Source organism: Schistocerca cancellata, chromosome 2 (genome assembly GCF_023864275.1).
Source record: "Schistocerca cancellata isolate TAMUIC-IGC-003103 chromosome 2, iqSchCanc2.1, whole genome shotgun sequence".
Taxonomy (NCBI): Eukaryota; Metazoa; Arthropoda; class Insecta; order Orthoptera; family Acrididae; genus Schistocerca; species Schistocerca cancellata.
The window spans coordinates 348,910,498-348,932,274 of record NC_064627.1 but is presented as its reverse complement, the minus strand read 5'-3'; positions in this window follow the sequence as shown (position 1 = coordinate 348,932,274).

Genomic DNA, 21,777 nt, shown 5'->3' with positions numbered 1-21,777 from the left:
TTTAAACACTGAATCTTTCACACAACCCCACAGAAAGAAATCGCATGGGGTTAAGTCGGGAGAGCGTGGAGGCCGTGACATGAATTGCTGATCATGATCTCCACCACGACCGATCCATTGGTTTTCCAATCTCCTGTTTAAGAAATGCCGAACATCATGATGGAAGTGCGTTGGATCACCATCCTGTTGAAAGATGAAGTCGGCGCTGTCGGTCTGCAGTTGTGGCATGAGCCAATTTTCCAGCATGTCCAGATACACGTGTCCTGTAACGTTTTTTTCGCAGAAGAAAAAGGGGCCGTAAACTTTAAACCGTGAGATTGCACAAAACACGTTAACTTTTGGTGAATTGAGAATTTGCTGCACGAATGCGTGAGGATTCTCTACCGCCCAGATTCGCACATTGTGTCTGTTCACTTCACCATTAAGCAAAAATGTTGCTTCATCACTGAAAACAAGTTTCGCACTGAACGCATCCTCTTCCATGAGCTGTTGCAACCGCGCCGAAAATTCAAAGCGTTTGACTTTGTCATCGGGTGTCAGGGCTTGTAGAAATTGTAAACGGTAAGGCTTCTGCTTTAGCCTTTTCCGTAAGATTTTCCAAACCGTCGGCTGTGGTACGTTTAGCTCCCTGCTTGCTTTATTCGTCGACTTCCGCGGGCTACGCGTGAAACTTGACCGCACGCGTTCAACCGTTTATTCGCTCACTGCAGACCGACCCGTTGATTTCCCCTTACAGAGGCATCCAGAAGCATTAAACTGCGCATACCATCGCCGAATGAAGTTAGCAGTTGGTGGATCTTTGTTGAACTACGTCCTGAACTGTCGTTGCACTGTTATGACTGACTGATGTGAGTGCATTTCAAGCACGACATACGCTTTCTCGGCTCCTGTCGCCATTTTGTCTCACTGCGCTCTCGAGCGCTCTGGCGGCAGAAACCTGAAGTGCGGCTTCAGCCGAACAAAACTTTATGAGTTTTTCTACGTATCTGTAGTGTGTCGTGACCATATGTCAATGAATGGAGCTACAGTGAATTTATGCAATCGCTTCAATCATTTGTAATAGCCCTGTATATACAGCGCTTCCTCGAGTTCTCTTCGCAGTTCGCCGCTTTGCCTCCGAGGATGTCTCCCACAGTCGGAGACGAAACGTCAGGAGAGAGTTTTATACTTCGACCATGGCCTATCAGCCCGGAAGTTTTAAGTGAAGACAATACCGGCCGTGAGAGCTTACATTGTATGGTGTTTAATCTTTTCAGGCCCTCCTATTTCGTGCCCTCCTGTGGCATGATCACGAAGGGGTGCAACATTCCATGTGTGTGAATTAAATGGCAAAGCCGGCTGGGGTGACCGAGCGGTTCTGGGCGCTACAGTCTGGAACCACGCGACCGCTACGGTTGCAGGTTCAAATCCTGCCTCGGGCATGGGTGTGTGCGATGTCCTTAGGTTAGTTAGGTTTAAGTAGTTCTAAGTTCTAAGGGACTGATGACCCTTGAAGTTAAGTCCCATAGTGCTCAGAGCCATTTGAACCATTTTTAAATGGCAAAGTGTAGCTCTACGACCACCCAATCTTGAAACACCTTCAGTGCCACACACGCACCTCTGTTGAGCATTTTAAAAATATACCAGTTAGAGACCTCGACGCCCATGTAATGGATTTTATCATCATGAGAGTGTTGAAGGGCGACCTGTTTTATTTGTTAAAACCATTCAAAAGCCAATATCACACAAAATATTATTCAAGACAATCAGTTTCAACAAAGAAATGGTCAAATGGCTCTAAGCACTATGAGACTTAACATCTGAGGTCATCAGTTCCCTAGACTTCTACTTAAGCCTAACTAACCTAAGGACATCACACACATCCAGGATTCGACCTGCGACCGTAGTAGCAGCGCGGTCCCGGACTGAAGCGCCTAGAACCGCTCGTTCACAGCGGCCGACTGGGTTTCAACAGTCTTAGCCGTTATGTTCAGGTCTTTTTTGTAGTAAAACATGTTCATTTTACGCTGACCTCATGTACAAGATGTCAAGTGGATAAAACTCAGCACATTATAAACGTTTATTTTGTCCAAAGTTTTATCCACTTGACATCTTGGCATGAGGTCAGCGTAAAATGAACATGCTTTACGACAAACAACGTTTAATGCCTGAAGATGACAGCTAAGACTGTTGAAACGGGTCGTCTTGAATATAAAATATGTTGTGCGATCTTGCCTTTTGAATGGCTTTGACACCCATTTAGCTGAACGTTGCCTCGTGGCTGCTCTAGCGACTGGGGCCAGGCAACCCCTTCGATACCCCTTAGACGGAGTTGTCTTTTAATATTTCCATGGGCCACTGTCACAGTAAGATTGCTTAGAAGACGAATCATTTCAGCCAAGCATTTAGGTCATATTCTGAAAGGGTGCTGATAATTTTACCACAGAGTGCCCAGAAAGTAATGTCATCATCAGTAAAAATTTCAGAAGTTAATTTTCCTCCACATAAAGCGTTTAAAGATTTATTTTATTTATTCGTTCGGCATATACAAGGCAAATATTACAGTGTCATTACAATCCACCAGGAAATTACAACACTACACAATGCTACTTATAGTTTTGAGCCAATCTATGGCTAGGTCAGGCAGGTAATGTATGTCCTTCAGTTCACCACTATATCCTACCACTTCACACACCAGTACATGGTCCATTGTCTGGATTTCACCACATTCACACACGGGACTCTCCGCAAGTCCCCATTTATTCATTAGATGTTTGCATCTTCCCACGCTTGTTCTAAGGCGATTTAAGACAACCCAGGGCTTCCGAGGGAGATCAAAGCCATTTATCTTCTTGCTGGGGTCATCGATAAGCTTTTGGTTCTTGTGTGTCCCTTTGCGCCATGATCCCCCCAGGCTAGCTTTGGGTCGAAGTCCTGTAATTCCCTGCCAATCTTCCAAAAGGGGGACCTAGATTTTAGCCTGTTGATGGGTGATAAATCTTGGTGTATAGGGAGTTCTGGATTGTGTACGATCTTCCTATATATTCTTGAGGTCGCCATGGAGCGCCTTATATCAGGGTGTTCTATGTTGGCAAGGACTGGGAGCCAGTCACATGGGGTAGCCCTAAGTGTGCCTGAGATAATTCTCATCGTCTCTTTCAATTGGGTGTCTACTTTATTTACATGCGCACTTTTCGCCCAGACTGGTGAACAATATTCAGCCACGCTGTACACGAGGGCTGATGCTGACGTCCTTAGTGTATTATCTCCGCACCCCCATGATGTTCCGGCCAGTTTAGACATAATGGCATTTCGAGATTTTAATTTCTGTTTGGTGTCTTCCAGATGGGAGCTAAACGTTAGTGTGCGGTCTAATTTTACTCCCAGATACAGGGTGTTTCAAAAATGACGGGTATATTTGAAACGGCAATAAAAACTAAACGAGCAGCGATAGAAATACACCGTTTGTTGCAATATGCTTGGGACAACAGTACATTTTCAGGCGGACAAACTTTCGAAATTACAGTAGTTACAATTTTCAATTTTCAACAACAGATGGCGCTGCAAGTGATGTGAAAGATATAGAAGACAACGCAGTCTGTGAGTGCGCCATTCTGTACGTCGTCTTTCTGCTGTAAGCGTGTGCTGTTCACAACGTGCAAGTGTGCTGTAGACAACATGGTTTATTCCTTAGAACAGAGGATTTTTCTGGTGTTGGAATTCCACCGCCTAGAACACAGTGTTGCTGCAACAAGACGAAGTTTTCAACGGAGGTTTAATGTAACCAAAGGACCGAAAAGCGATACAATAAAGGATCTGTTTGAAAAATTTCAGCGGACTGGGAACGTGACGGATGAACGTGCTGGAAAGGTAGGGCGACCGCGTACGGCAACCACAGAGGGCAACGCGCAGCTAGTGCAGCAGGTGATCCAACAGCGGCCTCGGGTTTCCGTTCGCTGTGTTGCAGCTGCAGTCCAAATGACGCCAACGTCCACGTATCATCTCATGCGCCAGAGTTTACACCTCTATCCATACAAAATTCAAACGCGGCAACCCCTCAGCGCCGCTACCATTGCTGCACGAGAGACATTCGCTAACGATATAGTGCAGCCCGCATCTCGTGGTCGTGCGGTAGCGTTCTCGCTTCCCACGCCCGGGTTCCCGGGTTCGATTCCCGGCGGGGTCAGGGATTTTCTCTGCCTCGTGATGGCTGGGTGTTGTGTGCTGTCCTTAGGTTAGTTAGGTTTAAGTAGTTCTAAGTTCTAGGGGACTGATGACCATAGCTGTTAAGTCCCATAGTGCTCAGAGCCATTTGAACCATTTGATATAGTGCACAGGATTTATGACGGCGATATGCATGTGAGCAGCATTTGGTTTACTGACGAAGCTTATTTTTACCTGGACGGCTTCGTCAATAAACAGAACTGGCGCATATGGGGAACCGAAAAGCCCCATGTTGCAGTCCCATCGTCCCTGCATCCTCAAAAAGTACTGGTCTGGGCCGCCATTTCTTCCAAAGGAATCATTGGCCCATTTTTCAGATCCGAAACGATTACTGCATCACGCTATCTGGACATTCTTCGTGAATTTGTGGCGGTACAAACTGCGTTAGACGACACTGCGAACACCTCGTGGTTTATGCAAGATGGTGCCCGGCCACATCGCACGGCCGACGTCTTTAATTTCCTGAATGAATATTTCGATGATCGTGTGATTGCTTTGGGCTATCCGAAACATACAGGAGGCGGCGTGGATTGGCCTCCCTATTCACCAGACATGAACCCCTGTGACTTCTTTCTGTGGGGACACTTGAAAGACCAGGTGTACCGCCAGAATCCAGAAACAATTGAACAGCTGAAGCAGTACATCTCATCTGCATGTGAAGCCATTCCGCCAGACACATTGTCAAAGGTTTCGGGTAATTTCATTCAGAGACTACGCCATATTATTGTTACGCATGGTGGATATGTGGAAAATATCGTACTATAGAGTTTCCCAGACCGCAGCGCCATCTGTTGTTGAAAATTGTAACTACTGTAATTTCGAAAGTTTGTCTGCCTGAAAATGTACTGTTGTCCCAAGCATATTGCAACAAACGGTGTATTTCTATCGCTGCTCGTTTAGATTTTATTGCCGTTTCAAATATACCGGTCATTTTTGAAACACCCTGTATTTGGGCTTATCTTCATGTCTGTTTAAAGATAATATTCTACTATAACGGCATAAATAAGCTTCGGAAAAGACACAAATTTATGCAGTTATTGTGCCGCAGTTTAAGTAACGAATCTGACAGTTCTCACAATAGTGCAACGCCTTTCAGTGTCCAGTCGCAGATATCAGCGACAAGATGAGCACCCACTTATTACTGATCCTTAGATCCCACGAAGCAGAGATGAAGACACGTGGCTTCGGACCCCAACGCTGCGGTTGCAGCTCTACCACTTGGTCGGCAGCGAATCGGAGAGGCAGAAATTATGGCGGACACGCCACAGCGGGTGCGGAAAATCGCCTTAGCGGCTAATCCGCCGCTCTGTGGCGAGGGAGGCGGCAAGGATCCCCGCCGCCCGGTGCCTGAGTAATCCCAGCCCGTGTTTGCCGACACGGCTCGGCGGCAGGGCTAGCCCCGGCTGGCTTACCGACTGCGCCCTGCACCTGACCGCGTCTCATTCTCCAGCAGTGGGGGCCCGCCGCCTGCCGTCACCAAGTCCAGCTGCCAGATATCGCACTGCAGCAGTGCTCTGCGGGAGCGCTACCATTCATGTAGCAGCGGCGCCTCAGACCACTATATGCACGCCGTGAACACAATGGAAACGACAGAGAAAATACGCTACATTACGGCGTTGCAGTGACTTCTTAGGTTCTTTTTTGATGATTATGATGATGTATTGGGTTTCCAAAGCACTCGTTAGCATTGTTATCCTTACAAAGAACTGGCTAGTGGAAGAGTTTCGCGAGTAGTATACACCATCTCATTAGAAGCATTCCGACGTCTAGTAGTGGACCTTAATATGAGGTATGTCTACTGTTCGGTCTCATGACGTCTTGGACTGTGCTGCGGACACTTTCAGCGAGGTTTCCGAATTCCTGTGGAGGAGTGGCAATCCATTCTTCCTCAAAGCAGAAAGCAACGAAGAGAGTGATGCTGGGCGCTGAGGTCTGCAGTGAAGTCGACGTTCTGACTCGTGAAACGCTGTTCCATTGGGTTCAGGTTGGGAATCAGGACAGGCCAGCCCACTTGAGAGATATCATTAGACACACCACATTGCCAAACAGATACTGCTTTGTAATAAAGTGCTTTGTCAAATGGTTCAAATGGCTCTAAGCACTATGGGACTCAACATCTGCGGCCATCAGTCCCCTAGACTTAGAACTACTTAAACCTAACTAACCTAAGGACATCACACACATCCATGCCCGAGGCAGGATTCGAACCTGCGACCGTAGCAGCAGCGCGGTTCCGGACTAAAGCGCCAAGAAGCTCAAGGCCAAAGTGCTTTGTCATGCTGGACAAATAATCATCCCACCCGAATTTGTCCTCTACTGGACACAGTATACAGTGCTGTAAAATATGCTCATATATTTCCGCATTTAGCGTTTTCTTAAGCACAGTATGGGGACTATGCCTCAAACATGGAAACAAGTGAAAAACACTTCCTCTGTACGTCACTGTTAAGATTATACGTGATGGCCGGTAACGTTCTCCAGGCTTTCGCCAAACCTGAACTCTTCCTTCAGATTGCTGCAGCTGATAGAGTGATTCATCACTCCAAATCACTCGCTCACAGTCATTCACTGCCCGTCATTCTTTACCCTATAACTGTCGCTTACCACTGACTATACAAATATGTGCCTTTGAGGAGCTGCTCAACCATTATACCCCATACTTTGTAACCCCCCTACGCACAGTGAATGTGCAAGCTAGACTGCTGGTACCAGTTTGGAACTCACGGGTGATCCTTTCCGCTGATTTCATGCGAATTTTACAGACACCCTCCACAGTGCTCGACAGTCCCTGTCCATCAGCACATGAGGTCTGCTTCGTCTTGGTTTAACTGCGGTTGTTTCTTGCGTTTTCACTTCACTTCTCGCCACCCAACAGTCGACTTGGGCAGTTTTAGGACGGTTGAAATGTCGCTGACTCATTACTCAGGTGACATCCAATGAGTGGTCTTTGTTTGAAGCCACTGAGCTCTCCAGACCGACCCATTCTGCTGGTACGGCTCCTCTATTAGCACTCTGTCTACAGGCCACAAGTGACCCATCGGGACCACCCGACCGCCGTGTCATCCTCAGCTGAGTATGCGGGTAGGAGGGGCGTGTGCTCAGCACACCGCTCTCCCGGTCGTTATGATGGTTTTCTGTGATCGGATCCGCTACTATTCGGTCGAGTAGCTCCTCAATTGGCATCACGAGGCTGAGTGCATCCCGAAAAATGGCAACAGAGCATGGTGGCCCAGATAGTCACCCATCCAAGTGCAGGCCACGCTCGACAGCGCTTAACTTCTCACGGGAACCAGTGTATCCACTGTAGCAAGACTGTTGCCCGCTTCTCTATTAGCCGCATGTATACTGGAGTTTCCGTCTCTCGTAACATACAGTGGTCAGTTCCCTATTATGTAGAGCTGTCCGGATACTTTTGATCAGATAGTGTACACTGATAAAAATAGAAGCACCAATCCTGTATGTTCAACATGCGAAGTGTATTAAATGATTATATTTCCATTTCTTTTGAACCTGATACCCATTACGAGTAGCAGTATAACCCTGAGTAATATGAACACACTCCTGTATTCGTTGTAGCATGGAAGCAAACAGCTCCGAATGTCATGTTGATGAATTTCTTGCCATGTTTTTGTGCGTAATTTCATGAAGATTGCTTGCTGAAGGCTGCTATGAAGCGTGTACTTATACCCATCGTATCCCAAGCATGTTGTTTAGGTCAAAAATCATGTGTCTGGCCAGGCCAGGCAAGGATCTGTACATTCCTCAAAGGCGTTTGTTCTGTGAACTGCTGGGTGGTGTTGTCTTGTTGAAATCAACGGAAAGCTATGAATAAATCAAACTCAGCAGGGCAATATTGGAAGATACAACATCGATTATGATGATGATGTTTGGTTTGTGGGGCGCTCAACTGTGCGGTTATCAGCACCCGTACAAATTTCCAACCTTGGCTCAGTCCAATCTCGCCACTATCATGAATTATGATGAAATGATGAGGACAATACAAACATCCAGTCATCTCGAGGAGGGTGAAAATCCCCCTCCCTGCCGGGAAGCGAACCTGGAATCCCCTGCTCGGGAAGCGAGAACTCGGGCGAGGGACCACGAGCTGCGGACACGACATCGATTAGTATTTTATCCATCTTCAGCAACTATAATCGTATACAATGAAATAATAAGCAATCAGTTTTATAAAACAAATTCAATTTCGTAAATGGTTTCGGGCACCTAGTTGCCGTCTTTAGAAGGTTATGCATGTTGCAAATAACACGATGTGCAGAACCTTCTGAAGAAGGGCACTAACTGCCCAAAACCGATAGAGACATTAGATTTCTCTTATGCAACTGGTTGCTTATTATTACATCAAATATCGATTAGGCAATAAATACATCGTTTTGAAAGACTGCCTAGAATTTTATATTGGAGGTGAGAGGCAGTATTTTGGTTTTTCCGCGAGAACGATATTACTAGAGTACGGAGCAGTGACAAATCTTGTAGCAATTCCTTAGCAGTTCCTAAGGCAAGAAGTGTTCGTCATCATTTCATTACATCGTTTTCCTTATTTATTTTATTTTTCCACTGGATTTTGTATATTGGGATAGTGTTTGTTTTTTTCTATTTTTACCGCCAAGAACCTAGACCGAGTAACACCCAAGACTTTCCTCTTTGGATACTATTCCTAAGAAGCATTAGTTATAAACAGCGTAACAGCAATTCCGAAAAAAGCGAACAATGACGAAAGGAAGGAGGAATTTATGAAGTAAAAGGCGCAAAAAATTACTCGAATTCGATGAAGCAGACCTGTGCGGTAGCGCTGAACTTGATGGTAGCCAGTTAGAACCCTGGGGGTGAAAGGAAGTGTCGAGGAGAGGACAGGTAGCGGCGTAGAGTTTCTGATCATCAGACTTTGCGGCAGTAGACTACGTAAAAAAAAAAGACCTTGAAACGTCCCCTTAGAAAAATTATAAATTACTGTGCTGGTAAACTTCTACGTTATTTGATTTTCAAACAGCTGAGCAAAACTGAACGTACTCAGGCATTTCTCTCTTTACTTATTCTGACCATCACTAAACTGACACACAATATTTTTTTAGCGCAACGCAATCTGACTTTCAATAATCCCTACAAAAGAATGGCCCTGACTAACAATAACCTATACCTTTCATGAATCACTTACCTCACAAAAAGCTTCGTTACTGGAACTACTGCAATATAGCGAACGCCAATACTGCCAGCTAAATATATATCAGTTCATGATATCCAGTCTTACAAATTTCCTCTTTCTGACGGACACACGTCCATATCGTCCGCTCGTCCGCTCTCAAAACTTTGGCATCTCTGTCCCCACCCCCCCACCCCCCCCACCCCCCGTCTGGCGGCTCACCTCCAACTGCACAACGCTACGCGCTGTTCACACCCCACTGCCCAACGCTACACAAGCGAATATTCCAAAAATGAGTCCAACCAGCCACAGACTGCACACAGCACAGTCAGTGATTTTCATACAGAGCGCTATTTGGCGTTACCAACATAAAAACCTAAACAGCCTACTTACAACCTCTCAGCAATGTCATACGGAGTGAGGTCTTCTGACATTGTGGATGATGATACGTCCATCGGACAGGCCACGGGCGGTGCCCTGGATACTATTACAAAGTATATTGAACATCTAACGGCAAACTGCAACATAAGTGGTACAGAAAACCGACGAATGTCAAAAGATTCGTGCATGTTTCTTACACTGACAGCGATGCTGATATCTCACGACACGAACGAGTTCTGGACAATATTGCTTGCGAACGGATAAATGAGCAATAGGGTCAGCGAAGACAAAATAGATAAAGGATTGGGAGATCACTTCCCTGTTGCTCAGATATCACTGCGCCCAGAAACGGTTGTAATCAATGCCTATTTAAAATCTTCACTTGCAGTTCTCACTCTTGAAATTATCTCGTATTATCGCAACATGCATTATTGTCTGCGTATGGTGACGTACTGAGAAAATGCCTTCAGTCGACAAAGGAGACTGCTTCGACCATCCTAGAATATTACTCAAGTTTGTGGGGTCCATACCAAATAGACTATCAACAGATACTGAAAGTATACAAAGGATAGCAGACCAATGCTCGCATATTTGTTTTATCCACAGGGGAGCGCCTGGAAATGCTGAAAAAATCTGAATGGCAGACGTGTCAAGACAGATGCTAACCCTCAAAATCATAATTACAGTTTCAAGAACCAGTATTGAGGAAGATACTATAGCCTTCTGCATATCGCTTCTGTAGGGCTCGCGAAAACAAAACCAATCTAATTAGACCGCGCACAAAGACGTTTAAGTAGATATCCCCCCCCCCCACAACACCCCTGCCCCATATGCAAGTGGAACGAGAAGAAACCCTAACATATGGTTAGATACAAAGTACACTCTGCCACGCACTTCGCAGTGGTTTGCATAGTACGTATGTGAATGTTCATGTAGACAGCGCCAGGACTAGGATGACCTTGAAGCAGTCAATCACAACTGAGTTTTCAGGACGGCAGGTGATGGTCCCCATTCGAAATACAAACCAGCTGAATCTTCTCGCCTGGCGAGGACTGTAGGGAGCAGCGCGGTTGTAAGCTAAATGCGTGTCTCTGATAAGACTCATTGGGCGAGGCTGCAACAAAGCGTACATTTGAATGAGATGCTTCAGTGACATGGTAGACCAAGACGGGCGCCGTGGAGGAAGAAAGTCAGTATTTTCGGCGCGCTGCAAGATTCGAGATCCACCGAGGCCCACGAAGAATTCCGTACATGCTCTGTCGCTGTAGGCTTTTACAATCTTCAGTGTTGATTCGACTACCTATGTGTTGGCAAAACCCGGAGACCGATTATCATTAGCGAGTCGGAGCATTAAATTTAAGCGCATCAGAGGGAACAAAGTAATTCAGTAATAGGCGAACACGACTTGGACTGTGGTCTTTCAGTCAATATTCAAGACGATCGTGTTATTTGTTGATAGTCACGGTTGCAATAACGGAAACTAGAGAGGCTGTTGACATAATTAAACGCCCTAAGAGCAAAAGTAGGAGACTGGCCTGGCTGCCATATCAGTTCAACGACACGCGTTTGTTCATCTGCCAGCACCTCCTCAAAATCCGGGAACAAGTGGCCATAGAAGAATTGCCGTGGGGAATCGGCCGCTTGCTGTAAGGAAACGTTACTCATCTGTGCAATTTGCCGATTAGTTGCTACGTGCCACTCACCCGCTAGAGTTACACAACATTCCTTCCACATGTACCTAGACTTTGAACTGTCCACTAAACTTCCAGGATGTGGCGTTACGGGATAAGGGTAGCACTATGTCCACAATCTCCAGTTTAATCACCTTGGGGCGGACGACTGCGAAAATGGTCCTTTGTCTGTTTCATAGGTGATTTAGTATTACATAATGACGCAGACTAAGACCCACGTCAACTATATGACACAGGTGCGCGCTTGATACTTCTTAACAGTTCCAAACAACTTTCACAAGTGTCTCCAGCGATGTGAGAATCCCCCATCTGCCTCCAGCATTCATTTTCCGAGTATAGGATTCACCTTGTCTTTTTTGTAATTTCTTGTTTAGCAACAAGATTTTTATGCCTACATACCTAGTAAACTGCACACCCTTCATTACACTGGGGAGCAGAAGACTTGTGACAATGATACTTTCGTAACAAAATACTGTATATGGTATTTTAGTTCTCATGATGATTCATTATAGTCGAAACCGATAACTGTAATATGCCGACGAAATATAATCAAGGCATGTGTGAGTAAAGAACTAGTGGTAAGTATGCCAACATGGACCCCTTTCAAGATAACTGAGTACGTACATGATTCCTGGTCAGACGGACAGCACTAAGCGGGAATATGGAATTAACTACAACTTTACTCAAGGGAAAAGGGAGATTAGGGCTGATTATCTAGCCGACAGGTTCATCAGAAACGGAATCAAAGCTTGGGTTTGCGAAGCTATGGAAAGAAAATCGACTGTGCCTTTTCCAAGGGGACCATCCTGGCATTACCTTAACCTCTTTAGAAAAACCATAGAATGCATTAATAGGCATAATTCAAGTCTCCGTCCACCCCTCTCCTGAGTCTGAGCACAGTCGCCAATGTTGGTCTAGGCACCTAGTGTAGTGCTTTACTACACTCATGCTCATAAATTAAGGAAAATTGCAGAATGTGGTGCCACACAACGTGGCACTACACAAAACTGGCGCTAATAGCGTAGGCACATAGGGAATACACACGACACAGATCTGTAAGTCCACGGTGGTGGTGATAAGTTGAGAAAACAGTCCTAAACACATGTGCTACCAAACGCCAAACGCATGTACCCCGACATCAGTATGGGATATAATCACCTTAAACACGTACACAGGCCGCACAACGGTTTGGGATACTCTGGATCAGGTGGTCGAGCAGCTGGGGTATGGCCTCACATTCTTGCACCAGTGCCTGTCGGAGCTCCTGAAGTGTCGTAGGGGTTCGAAGACGTGCAACGATACGTCGGCCGAGAGCATCCCAGACATGCTCGATGGGGTTTAGGTCTGGAGAACAGGCAGGCCACTCCATTCGCCTTATATCTTCTGTTTCACGGTACTCATCCACAATGGCAGCTTCGTGGGTCCGTGCGTTATCATCCATCAGGAGGAAGGTGGGAACCACTTCAACCCTGAAAAGGTGGACATACTGGTGGAAAATGACGTCCCGAAACACCTGACCCGTTACAATTCCTCTGTCAAAGACATGCAGGGGTGTACGTGCACCAATCATAATCCCACCCCACACCATCAAACCATGACCTCGATATAGATCCCTTTCAAGGCCATTAAGGAGTTGGTATCTGGTTCCTGGTTCACGCCATATGAAACCCCGGCGAGCATCACTGTGCAGACTATACCTGGACTCGTCCGTGAACGTAACCTGGGACCACTGTTCCAATGACCATGTACTGTGTTCTTGACACCAGGCTTTACGGGCTCTCTTCTGACCAGCGGTCAGTGGAATGCATCTTGCAGGTCTCTGAGCGAATAAACCATGTCTGTTCAGTCGTCTGTAGACTGTGTGTCTGGAGACAACTGTTCCAGTGGCTGCAGTAAGGTCCCGGGAAAGGATACCTGCAGTACTCCGTGGCCGTCTGTGGGCACTGATTGTGAGATATCGATCTTCTTGTGGTGTTGTACACTTTGGAAGTCCTGTACTGTAGCGCCTGGACACGTTACCTATCTGCTGGAATCGTTGCCATAATCTTGAGATCACACTTTGTGATCCATCCATCTAGCATCCATTGACTGGGAAAATTACATGTTTATCACAGGGGGCAGAAGCAAAGATTAGTGTGAAGTTATTCTAGTAGCGCTCTCAACATACAACCTTGAGCAATTGGTTAGAAAACCAACTCGAGATGGGAACATATCAGATATCTTGACGACAAACAGACCTGATTTTTTTCAGGAAGTTAATCTAGAAGAAGGTATTAGCGACCATAATGTCGTTGTGACTTCTATGTCAGTGGAAGTTGCAAAAAAACCAAAGAAACAGCGTAGAGTTTTCTTGTTTGGGAAGGCAAATAAAAGTGTTATTAATGAAAAATCTTCATAGTCAGCACCTAGCATTCACCGCGGGACAAAGATATTGAGCCTGTTTGGTCGCACTTTTAAAGGTATTGTCCACCATGTGCTAGAGAAGTATGTGTCTAGCAGAAGTATAGGGGAGGGAAAGGATCCACCTTGGTACAACAAACATATTAGGAAGTTGCTGAGAAAGCAGAAAATTTTACAGTCATTTTAAACGTAGTCACTGCCCCGCTGACAAACAGAAATTATGCGAAATGAAAGCAGCTGTCAGAAGGACAATGAGAGATTCTTTTAACAAATTTGAAAACAATATTTTATCTGCAGATTCTAAAAATAACCACAAAAAATTTTGGTCGTACGTAAAATCTATGAACGCTATACCTTCTCTTGCTTGAAAAATGGTTCAAATGGCTCTAACCACTATGGGACTTAGCATCGGAGGTCATCAGTCCCCTATAACTTAGAACTATTTACACCTAACTAACCTAAGGACATCACACGCATCCATGCCCGAGGCAGGATTCTAACCTGCGACCGTAGCAGCAGCGCGGTTCCGGACTGAAACGCCTAGAACCGCTCGGCCACAACCTTCTATTGCTGACAGAACGGGTAATGTAACTGGTGATGATAAACAGAGGGCCGAAATTCTAAATCTAGCTTTCAAAAACTTGTTTATGGTAGAGGACTGCATCACCATTCCCCCTTTCAACTATCGAACAAACGAAAGGATGGCTGACGTAGTGTTTAGTGCATCTGGGATTGTAAAACAGTTAAGATCTTTAGACGCCAGGAAGTCATCTGGCCCAGACGGTATCCCCATAAGATTTTATGTTGGCTATGCTATAAATATAGCACCATTCTTATCCATTATCTATCAGAGATCATTGGAACAGCGGAAAGTTCCACGGGACTGGAAGAAGACCCAGGTCATAGCAATCTATAAAAAGGTTAGAAAATCGGATGCACATAATTACCGGCCAATTTCACTGACATCGATTTGTTGTAGAATCATGGAACATATTTTGTGTTCAGATATAATCACCTTTCTAGACTCTGAGAAGCTCATCTGCAGAAACCAGCACGGTTTTAGGAAACAGCGGTCACGCGAGATACAACTGTCCGTCTTTGTGCATGATATACAACAGGCTCTAGATACCGGTTCCCAGGTTGATGCCATATATCTCGACTTTCGAAAGGCGTTCAACTCAGTTCCGCACTGTCGCTTGCTACAAAAAGTGCGCACTTACGTTCTATCCGATTACATATGCGGTTGGATAGAAATGTTTCTGACAGACAGGGCGCAGTATGTCACCCTGAACGGGGTGACTTCAACAGAAACAAGCGTAACTTCAGGTGTGCCCCAGGGCAGCGTAATAGATCCTCTGCTTTTTATGATTTACATAAACGATCTGGTTGATGGTACTGATAGCGGCCTTAGACTGTTTGCCGAGAATGCTGTAGTCTAGAGGAAAGTAGTATCACATGAAAGTTGTGAACAAATCAATGAGGATTTGCAGAAAATAAATGCGTGATGTAACGACTGGCAGTTATCTCTCAATATTATTAATTGTAACCTACTGCATATAACAAAGCGAAAATCCCCATTAATGTACGAGTACAAAATAAATGCCCAGTCTTTGGAAGCGGTAACGTCCCTCAAGTATCTGGGTGCGACTATTCGAAATGATCAAATAAAATGATCAGATTACACAAGTAACGGGTAAGGCGAATTCTACATTGCGATTTATTGGTAGAATCCTAAAGCGATGCAGCCCTTCAACAAAGGAAACAATACGTTAGTTCGTCCAGTCTTGGAGTATTGTTCTTCTGTATCGGACCCTTACCAGTTGAGTCTGATTCAAGAGATTGATAAGGTCCAAAGAAGAGCGGCATGACTCGGGACTGGCACATTTACCCATCGCGAGAGCGCTACAAATCGCATAGAAAGTTTGAAGTGGGACACACTTGCAGATAGACGGTGCGCTAAACAGAAGGGGCTGCTCACTATATTCCGAAATCCGATCTTCACCGAGGATGTAGAGCGTATATTACTACCACCAACTTTCAAATCGCGCAATGATCATGATTCAAAGATAAGGGAAATAACAGCTCGTACTGAGGCGTTCAGACAGTCGTTTTTCCCTCGCGCGATCCGCGCTGGTAGAGTATATATGAAGCGCTAACGACATCAGTTTTTGTGTGATCACTGTGAAGGCCACGGACATACTGCGTCCTCGTGAGACAGAGTTATCTGCTCGTGACAGAATTTGAAAGGTGCCTCACTGTATGTCTCCATTTGGCCAGCTAGTCGAATCGTGCAATAGATTTGTGGGGTATTGGGGCGCGATAGTGACGCGATACTGGACTACTTAGATACGTGAAGACAAACGTACTCACAGTCATGGTTCCGATCGACCACTGCTGACCACCACAAGGGAAGGACATAGTCCAACTTCACATCAGCGCCTGCCATAAAAGAACAAGTAATGGAGCTCTTCTTTTTCGTCCCTCTCCATAGGCCGAAGACTAGCAGCAGTTGGACTGGGGAGTTACCGATCCATGACACAAACGGCTGCGTTTGGAGAGATACCGTAACCAGGAAGCACGAAATGCTGATGACATGCATTGTGATCAGCGATGAATCGCTGTTCTTCACCACCCCTGGTGGCCATCATGGGAGAGGTAGGCGGTGATCTGGTGAGGGGTCCCGCTCCAACTTTTTGGAGAGGCACAGTAGGGTTGCCCCAGGCGTCACGGTGTGGGGTGCCATCGGGTATGACTTCAGATCACTGATGGTACTGATTGAGGGAAAGGACATCCTGTGTCCCATGTGTTAGCTCTTACGTGACAGCAAATGAGCTGGCTGCATGATGCCGAAGTATTCCTGTGGCAAGTGAGACCCCAGATCTTTCACCCACAGATTATGTGTCGGACCAGCTCGGGTGTTAACTCTGTTCCACTGCCTTTATCCATGATCTCAAGAACCAGTTACAACAGTTATCAGCTAGCTTGCCTCAGGAGAGGATATGACGGTTTTATGCCCTCAAAATCAGTGCGTGCATCCAGACCAGAGGGAGAGAAATGTCGACCGACACGTGGTCTCATATTGCCAAGTTCTTTGTAAATTTGACTCGAATCTGTAATCAGTGAAATAACATTACGTACCTTCTCATACGCTGAAATTTCATTTCGTTTTCTTTTCCCCTTCTGGTTCCTTTCCTTTTTTTCAGGTTGTTTACATAATTTAGTGCCATGACCCAGGGTTTAAAAAAAAGGTAAGTGCATGACTATGGATGCAAAAATATGTCACTTATTTCTTTTTCCTTTGAAGGTGTTTGGTTCAAATGTTTCTGAGCACTATGGGACTTAACATATGAGGTCATCAGTCCCCTAGACTTAGAACTACTTAAACCTAAATAACCTAAAGACATCACACACATCCATGCCCGAGACAGGATTCGAACCTGCGACCATAGCAGCAGCGCGGTTCCGGACTGAAGCGCCTAGAACCGCTCGGCCACAATGGCCGGCAAGGTGTTTGTTAACGTGTGCTCAAATATCGGGGGAGGCAAGGCAATATGACCTTTAACAGGAGCATGTCTACTAAAGCAATGTGATATTCAAACCAAACTTCGGGCTGATGTCACTGTAACTTAAATCATTGTTCAGAAGTGATTATCTACAAAAAAACAATTGAAGGCCAGCCGAGAATTTAAGCGAATCCTTGGATTTGGACTATAGGTAAGTTGAGGCGTTAAGGCAACTAAGGTAAATTCTTTTCATGTGAAAGTGGAGCAAAGCAGAGTGGAGTGTTAGCGAATGGCTAATATATTCAACGAGCTCGCTGATCGGCGGTCTTATAATAGGTAATCCGGCATTACGCGATCTCTGCCGCGTTAATTCCTGCAATTTGCCAGTTCAGCACACACACACACACACACACACACACACACACACACGCACGCACACACACACACACACACACACCACACACACACACAAGGGCACGCATACCTGTACGTCGGAAATGCGAGTAATCCATATTTCAATTTCAAAGGGTTGCGAAATTAAAAAACCGAATTAATTTATCTTCCACACAACTGCTGGCGAAGAGTAGCCAATAATCTCTAATAAATTCTGATTCCTTTTTTGCAAACGGAATGGTGAAAAATATTTATCGGCACCGCACGAAAGCGACATGTCCCGAAATGACACAAGGCGGTTCTTTTCAAAGAGACGGCAGTCAGTTGCCGTTGATAAATGGAACTCTGGAGCTTTAAAACATTCCATTTAATGTACCGCCAGGGCAGTTTGCTGTCCGCCTGCCACGCTACCTGGAATTTGTAGTTTGTCGATCACCAAAAGCTTCCCGCTAAAAAGGATGGATTTTACGTAAATTCGCAACATACCGTCTATGAATACGACGAGTACAACTCATTGCACCGTTAAACGTAATTGTACTTTGTGTCAACCATTATTTCAGCTTTTTAGTGTTCGGTGACACAGTCTGTAAAAACCGAACCTTTATGGAATCGCTTTTTTGTCCGTCAGTCTGTCTGTCTGTCCGACTGTTAAGAACGATTTTTATCACGGGCAAGTTGACGTATCAGGTTCAAATTTATGTCACATGTTAGGGTCGACTGCCCCTTAGCGGTTTAAAAATTTTAAGCTTCGAAGTCAGTGCAATCAAAAGATACAGTCATTTATGTCACATATTTTAATACTCGAAAACTTACTCACAAGAACTTCCACTGTACTTCCCATTGACCTAGAAACACGAAATTTGGCAACAAGCAAGGTTTCAGTACAAATAAAGGAGAAAATTCGAAATTGTTAATTGCAAAATTCTTTTGTCATTTGTTATCCAACTTCGAACTTGAAAAGCATTCTCGAATGTCTTGGAATACCTGGGACCGATATGTTGAGAGAATCAATGTTGATAACAGGCAAAAATGATCAATATTCTCATTTCCTAGAATGTCTATATACAAAAGTAAGTTTGTACGGAATACTAAATGCGCGAGTCCTACTAGAACCTGAATAATTGGTTTTATTTAAGGCACAAATCTGTTACAACCTTTTTCGTATTAAAGAAAAAAATTAGTAAAAGATAAAGCTAGCAAGCAAGTACACAACAGAGCCATGTAACCTATAGGTATTGTAAGTAGGCTGTTTAGGTTTTTATGTTGGTAAAGCCAAGTAGAGCTCTGTATGAAAATCACTGACTGTGCTGTGTGTAGTCTGTGGCTGGTTTGCATTGTTGGAATATTCGCTATTGTAGTGTTGGGCAGCTGGATGTGAACAGCGCGTAGCGTTGCGCAGTTGGAGGTGAGCCGCCAGCAGTGGTAGATGTGGGGAGAGAGATGGCAGAATTTTGAGAGCGGACGATCTGGACGTGTGTCCGTCAGAAAGAGTAAAAATTTGTAAGACTGTATATCATAAGCTGATATATATATAATAACTTTTGAACACTATTAAGGTAAATACATTGTTTGTTCTCTATGAAAATCTTTCACTTGCTGACTATGCCTATCAGTAGTTAGTGCCTTCAGTAGTTAGAATCTTCCATTTAGCAGGCAGTAATGGCGCTCGCTGTATTGCAGTAGTTCGAGCAACGAAGATTTTTGTGAGGTAAGTGATTCATGAAAGGTATAGGTTACTGTTAGTCAGGGCCATCCTTTTGTAGGGATTATTGAAAGTCAGATTGCGTTGCACTTAAATAAATAAATAAATAAATAAAAATATTATGTGGCAGTTTAGTGATGATCAGAATAAGTAAAGAGAAAAATGTCTCAGTACATTCAGTTTTGCTCAGCTGTTTGAAAATCAAACAACGTAAGAGGTTTACCAGCACAGTAATTTATAATTTTTCCAAAGGCGACGTTTCAGTATAGAGACAGTTTCGAGCAGTAAGTAGTACAACAAAAATAAAATAGAAATAAAGCGTACGTGTGGGCAACTAATTTATTGCCAACACCAAGATTCAATAAGAAGAACACAAAATTAAGAAACCCAAGCGCGTGTTAAAATAAATGCAACAGTAAGCAACGTGGAATCAGTTAGCCTCTCATATAACCTTGTGATTTTGCTTTAGCAAGTTAGGCAAGGTAATTTTCCTCTTCCTGCACTTGCTCATATTTTGAATACCAGGGAGGAGGAGCGCGATGGTAATCTGAATTGTACGTTTTTATTCTCATTTTAATAATAGATAGCACAACATGCACCTATGACCACCTGTCCCAAACATGGCTGACAGCTCCTTGTGAATGAATGTGTCATAACAAGTACACAACCAGACAAGGTGGAAGTTCTTGAATTAGGATTGCAGTAGCACCCTGGGAAGGCAGCTGAACATTTTTTTCGAAGCCAGCTCCGGTGACGTCAGGTTGTCGCGACACCATGTCACCACACGTGTCGACCTGTCTCCACGCGTGTGGTCCCGCGGTTCGCCGTTTCGAATCCGAGCACTGGGACGCCATCTTCAAAATTGCTGCCGTTGAACGGAGTGGAAAACTTTAGGCCGAAACGACCAAGCATTTCCTCTCCTGTCCTCTGGGTGGAGGAAACGCCTGCTCTTACTGAAAAAAGCGGCTTCGCGATTGTTCAGTGAGCCGTGGTAAAAACTGCTGTTTTGAAGAGCGCGCCGCAGCGCGTAGTGTGAAGCAGTCGCCCTCCGTTTCTGGCGGTGGCGCCGCTGTAGCAATCGCGGCTTTGGTGTCTCCCTCTGGTGGGAAATGGGAAAAGTTGCCTGTTCACGTGCATTTAAGGGGCGCTATGAGCTCTGCAGCGGATCCCTCCAAGACCCAGGCAATCATCATAAGCCGCACCACCCGCTCCTTCCGCCTCCATGATTTCTACCTCACCTCACTCCTACCTTCAAATACCTTGGCCTCACACTCAACCGCCACCTCACCTGGACTCCCCATCTCCTTACCATCCAAAACAAAGCTCACAACCACCTCCGCCTCCTGAAACTCCTGTCTGGCTGGACATGGGGTCTGCATCCTTCCACCATCCTTCACTCCTACAAATCCTTGATCCGCCCTATCCTCTGTTATGCCAGCATAGCTTGGATTTCCACCCCTCTCCGGTTCTATAAAGCCCTCCAAATCCTCGAACGCCATGCGCTCCGCCTCGCCTTCCGCATCCACCTTTCGTCCCCCACGCGCATCCTCTACGACCTCATCCCCTTCCCCCACTTTCTCCTTTTCCTTGAACACATCCGCACACTATATATTGTTCGCTGCCTTGATCCCCCTCACCCCCTGGTGTCTCCCTTCCTCTCCACCCCCAACCAGTTGCCGCGCCTTTACTGTTGTGTCCCACCCTCTCTCCATGTCCACACCCTCCATCTCCTTTCCCAACGCAACTTCCACCATCTACCCCTCCCAGATGATGAGCTTCGCCCTGGCATCTAACCTTCCTACCAACTCTAAACCCATCTTCCTGCCTCCTTCTCAGGACTCCCTCTCCTCTCCCTACCTCCTCCTGAGCGGCTTCCCCCTCCTACTCCCCCTCCGTCTCTTGTGCCTCCTTTTAGTGTCTCTGCACTCCCTCCTGCCCTGTCTTCCCTCTTCATCTCCTGCCCCACATGTCTCCTGCCTCTTCGTGTACCCACTGATGCCCCTCCTCTCTTCATCCCGCCCTCTTCCCCTGCTGCCCCTTGCTCTCCCCTCCTTTTCCATCCTCTCCGCCCTTTCCCTCGGCAGGTCCCGCCTGGCAGTTTTATTCTTCGTCATGTGTGCTCCAAGTCGGTTTTAAGTGTGTTGTTCTGGAGTGATTTTACTACTGTGGCCGACTTTTAACCTGTGCGTGTCCATTCAGTGTCTTGTCTGAGTTTTGAATAATCGTCAACTGTGTTTTTTAACTTTCTGGTGACCTTTTTTTTAACTGTGTTCCATGAACATCTCAGGGTTAGTCTATTTTTTACCTCCATTTTCTCCCATTATTCTGTTTTAAGTTCCTCTTTAT